Source organism: Buteo buteo, chromosome 8 (assembly GCF_964188355.1).
Source record: "Buteo buteo chromosome 8, bButBut1.hap1.1, whole genome shotgun sequence".
NCBI lineage: Eukaryota > Metazoa > Chordata > Aves > Accipitriformes > Accipitridae > Buteo > Buteo buteo.
The window spans coordinates 10,890,651-10,896,401 of record NC_134178.1 but is presented as its reverse complement, the minus strand read 5'-3'; positions in this window follow the sequence as shown (position 1 = coordinate 10,896,401).

Below are 5,751 nucleotides of genomic sequence, written 5' to 3'. Positions count from 1 at the left end.
GAGCAGGACAAGTATGACTGGCATTCATACCAGCCAATTTGCTGGTAAATATAGTGAAGAAGAAAAGTAAAGGATTTGTGGACAAATTTGATATACCAGGAAAGAGTCAGAACAGCCTCACAGGTCTGGTAGAGGTCTTTGAAGACAATGTTGAAGTTGTGAGTAAGTGTGATCTAACTGATGCAGTACACTTGGGTTTCAGAAAGTCTTTTGAGAGCTACTCACCAAAGGTGCTAAGCAAAATGAGACTGCTCTGAATATAAGAGGAAAGTTCTGTCCTCGACTGATAGTTGGTTAAAAGATGGGGTAGGAATAAATGACTTGTTTTCAAAGAGGGGACAGAGGTCACCGGTAGAGTTGCGCATGGATCTGCGCTAGGGATGACACTAGTCAGCGTATGCATTGGTGGTCTGGAAAGTGAGTGCAGAGTGATTCTAAGTTAATGAGGGTAGCAAAAATGAAAGCTAATTATGAAGAGCTAAAGAGGGATCTTGTGATGCTTAGTAACTGGGGATGAAGCTTGCTGCTGATACTATGAAGTAATGCATGCAGGGAAGAACAATCCTGCTATTATTGAGACTGTAAACTATTAGCACCAAAGGAAGTGATGTTGTAGAGAGCTTACCATGGTAAATCCAAGCATTGGCTAAGTGATTAGGACTGGTCAAAAAAAAAAAAATTAGAGAAGAATGGCCAACAGAACAGAAGTCTGCTATGCCAGTCTATAAACTGCCTGTGCTTTTGTCATGAGTTCTGGGTGCAGTTCTGATCTCCACATTTAAAGGAAAGGTGAGGGAAAAAAAGGAGAGATAATAGAACTAGAAACGGGTGGCAGTGATGATAAAGAGCAATTAAATAAATTAAGAATCTTTGGCCTGGCAAAGAAATAGCTAAAGATGAAAATGATAAAAATCTATATAGGAGTGTAATGGAAAAAATGAACGGGGAACGCTCATTAACTGTGTCTTGTAGTACAAGACCCAGAGGGGATCAAATAAAATTATCAAGTGACAGATTCAGAACAAGTAAGAGATTGTATTTTTTTCATAGTGCATAGTTTAACTGTGAGCCGCTGTACGTACTAAAGGTTTATCTGGGTGTGGGCTTTCAGTGCCAAAGCATCACCTCTTGCTTAGAAGAACACAAAGCCCAGTCCCTGAAGGCTGGGGGGGATCCTGAGGTGCATCCCTGCAAGCTTTCTCTGTCCTAGTGCTCTTCTCCAGACCTCTGCTCTCAGCCTTTGCTAAAGACACAATATGGGGATAGATGTATCTTTGGTCTGACTGAATATGGCTATTAGTATTTAAAATAAAGACAAATTGCAGTCTCCTAAAGAAAATGCTGACCGTAAGGACTAAAGCTATATTAGACTTGAACTTGGAGAAAATAGGTTATTAAGAAAAAAGGATGATTTGACCATTAGACATGAAAACTGCATTTAAATATTAAAAGGATGTAGAAGTTATGAAACAAGAATTATGTAGTCATCCAACCCAGTGACAAATTAAATTAGAGTCTCCCAGTGGTAAGGCTTATGAGCTTGTGTCAATACAGCCAGCTATGAGGTACAGAATCAGCGCGAACACAGTGCTACACCCTCTAAGGAATTACAGGAATAGATTTTGGGGTACATGCAAAAGTTAACTGTAACGCAGGAAAGTTAGATTGCTTGGGTTCCTGTGGTCAGTGACAATAAACGGGCTTCTCCAGTGGGTGATACGGAGCACCCCAAGCCAGTTTCTGCTCTGAATTACCCTCTAGAGGAGGCTTTGTCTGTCCATGCTGGCTACAGACTGACAAGGGAGACAAAGATGACTGACCTCCTTAAGTCAAAGTTGGCCTTTGAATATACTCATTCTATATGTTAGTGTCAGACCTGATATTTCAAGAGGTTTTAGTAGGTCACTTTTTTTTTTCCAGTGGTACCAAGATAAAAATACCTAGCAAGACAATACTAGCTAAACCCATTTTTAAAGATTTCATGAAGAAGTGCCTATTTCGTACTTAAAGTTCAGATTGTCCCACAGAGTTTTCTATACTTGCCTGACAAAGCTAAGAGCTGTATTAAAAATGAGACTAAAATACTTTTCTGTTTAAAGAAAAAAAAAAGTAAAATCAAAGGCTTTTCTGAAATAAAAAGATAAATCATACAAAAAGAGATCATATAGAGTTTTGTAAATTACAAAAGGTAGGCAATAGAGCCTGTTTGAAAGAAAGGGTTAATTATGTACCCCACCAAATACCCCTAACACACTGTTCTTTCTCAAGAATTGGAGAAAAACCAGTCCTCTCGTTAGCTTAGATATTTTGATCATCTCCTTGAGAAGTTTTTAGAGTTTTCCTATTTGTTCAACAATAGCAAAACATACTTATAAGAGTTAATTTTTTTCATTTTAATTTCCTCTAATGGAATATGATACCAAAGAAAAAGAAGTGTAAGAAAAATCTTGTTTCCCTCTTTATTTGGTAATTAATGTAGTTAGGTAATGAAGCTGAACCACTGGCAGCCTGACATTAAAGGAGATTTTGGTCAGCCTAGATGATAGTAAGTTTTAATTTTTTTTCTAAAAGTGATTTCGTACCAGACACCATGGAACAGAACTTCACTAGTAGTGTACTCAGAGGGTTAGACTTTCACATCTATTAAAACCATACTTAAAACCATAACACATGGTCTTAAATAGATAAGAAAATGCACCAGCCATAGCACACTTCTCAAGCAATATTTATTCCAGTGTTATTTCAGGAAGGGGACACTGCTGTATATTTTTATTATTGAATGAAATTAGTTCTTTGGAAACTATTTCAGTTATAATTTTCTAATGCAAAATGTTCTGAGAAGACAGGTTGTATATTTCAGTATTATGAAACTTTTGCATATGTACCTTTTTTTTCCCCTTCTTCTTGATATCAAATAGACTTGGTGTATATCTCTCTTTGTTTTGGGGACAGTGTCTGGCTCTGTAGTGACTCTCTAATGCCTTACAAATAGTTGATCGTATTTATTATTTTTATCTGGCTGGTTCTTAGTGTGCCTGATAATTGACATGGTTGTGCAGTCTATAATAAAAATAATAATAATTCTGAAGTCAAAATGAAAGTCACATGTTGTCCTTGACTCAGATTTCAGTTATATGAAGTCTGTGTTGCTCACAAATAAAGTTGTAAATTCTTATGAAACCTTGGATAAAATGGAAGCCAGAGCCCACAAAAAACTGTTTATCAGGTCTCTGCTGAGCCCAGTGGCCAGGTACAGACGTACTTCTGACATCAGCTCTTACAACCTTGCATCCTGCTGGCTCCTGAGAATGCAAAGAAATTGCAAGTCCTCTAATTTCAGAGACTGAAACTGTTGCCGATCGCTTTTTCTCCTTTTAGATATGCCTTCTTTTCTGTTTTTGTTTCTCTGTCTTTTCTTTGCTTCTCTGCGGTTTTATCTTTAATCACTACCCAATTACACAAATGTTATAGTTTGGGTTTTTTTTTTAAGTTTTGACCTATCTCGGTGTTTTCTGAAACTTGTAAACATTGTCACCCTTGTTCCTTTACTCCATGCACAAATAATTTCTAATTGGAATGAATATTTAACAGCGTATTAAAGACAGACATAACAGTGCTATCTCCATTGACACAATCTGGTCATTTTATGAAGTTTAAAGAAGCTTTTATTTTGCTTGTTCAGTCAGAACAAGCTGGACTACCTGAAGTGGTAGTGCGCTGCACCAGTTTTCTGATGGCAAATGCCTTGTAAGGGTTATTCAGTTTAACACTTTTTACCTCAACAGATAAACATGCGTGTGATCAATTACAGAGACTAAGCCAGTACTGGCAACTTCTTAAACCATGTTATCTCAAATGCTTGCAGATGTGGGCATTTGCATGTTAAATTAGGAATCTGTAAAGGTGTAAGATTTTGTCGGGTATGGTGAAGATTTTGAACAGGAGGGTTTTGTTGAATGGCTTGTGAATTCTAAGACTGTAGCATAAGAAGTAGCTCATAAACTCTGTTGCACACTTGGTTTAATGTAAAATGTTCCTGGGAACATGGTTGTTAGAAAAAGCCAAAGACCAAAGAACTCAAGAATCTTCTGATTTCTCCACATTAGTGCCAGTCATGGCTCCACTTGCTCTGTTTCTGTGGTCCAGTTCTTTGCTGTACAGTTTCTGCAGTGAGTGAAAGGCAAGGCTGCTCACCCCAGAGGGCTGCTAGCCTGAGGGTTAGGTTAGCATCTTCAGAGATGCGGGACTGGACTGTAATTGTGCTGTAGTCACAAGTCTGTCCTGTCAGGGAAGTACCTGAGCCACTTACTTACCCATCTTTCCCTTCAGGCCGTTTGGAAAGAGTCCCGCTCATCTGCTGAAAGGATGAGCAGAGGTACCCGACCTTGGGAGATGATTCTGGGTTCTGGATTGCGTGTGGAAGTAAGGCCCTAGCCTACAGCACAGGGTCCAGGCTAAGGCAGGATTTAAGATCAGTGTCTACACTTGGTTAGGCCTGGGTTGTTTCCAGTTTTGGCCAGGCACTCTGGTTTGTCCTTCTGAGACTTATCTCTTTCCACCGCCTAGATAAGGAGCCCATCTATCTACTGCCGGGCTCCAGCTTTACTTTGGGGACCAGTCTGCTATCAGCTAGGAGCAGTGGTGCATGGCTTGTCTCGGAGCCTTTTACTTCACCGAGCGTTTGGACCAGCATCAGCAAGGTGGAATTTCAAGGAGCTGCAGCATCCAGAGACAGTAGCTGTTCTGGGGCAATATGTTTTGCTCACCCTTTTTCATCAGCCTTATGTTTCTTAACTTTTAACTCCCAAAGACTGCTGTTAATTCATGTCTCTGTGCTGTGTCCAGCTAAAACTTGAGTTCTGCTGAACATTGTCCAAACGATCTTGTGTAAATCCTTGTCTGTTGCTGCCTCCACTACAGCAGTCACGTTTTGTTTTACTTCATCACTACAGATTGACTTGTAGATGGTGACTGAGAATGGTAAGACTAAGAACAGAACTGTAACCCCCCTTTCTACTTGAACCTGGTCTATATCTGAATGTTACAAAAGGAAAAATGACTGGTTAGGTGCAATTTTGTGAATTTAAAAAGATTATTTTTTAAAATACTGTGCAGTTGAGGGGAGACGATCTGCTAAAATCAGAGATGTATTTCACGACTCCGCCAAATGTAACCTTTTAACTATACATTTGGACTCCGACATGCAAAAGTTGGCCCATTCCAGCACAGAGCCATTGAGTTTTCACATAAAATGGGACATTATGACTAAGGTGGATGGAGATAAGTATGTAAATAAGACTCTTAGGGCTTGAAGTCTTGGTGATTTCTGTAAAGAGTTCTGTGGCATTTGCCCTGTGTATCTTTTTTTTCTTTTCTTTTTTTTTTTCCCCAGTGCTCTTAAAATTGTTACATCAGGAGCAGTTTCTTTCAGATGAAATACACTGAAATACACAGCTCTATTATTGAGGGAATCTTCTATTTAAAATAGTAACTTTCAAGTTTGAGTTCCAGTATTGTCCTACAGAGCCAAAAAATAATTGCAAAAATTATTAAATTGCTGACTACGACCCAGCAGTGTGCCCAGGTGGCCCAGAAGGCCAAGGGCACCCTGGCCTGTATCAGAAATGGTGTGGCCAGCAGGAGCAGGGAGGTGGTTGTCCCCTGTACTTGGCACTGGAGAGGCCGCACCTCGAGTGCTGTGTTCAGTTTTGGGCCCCTCACTATGGCAAAGACATTGAGGTGCTGGAGCGT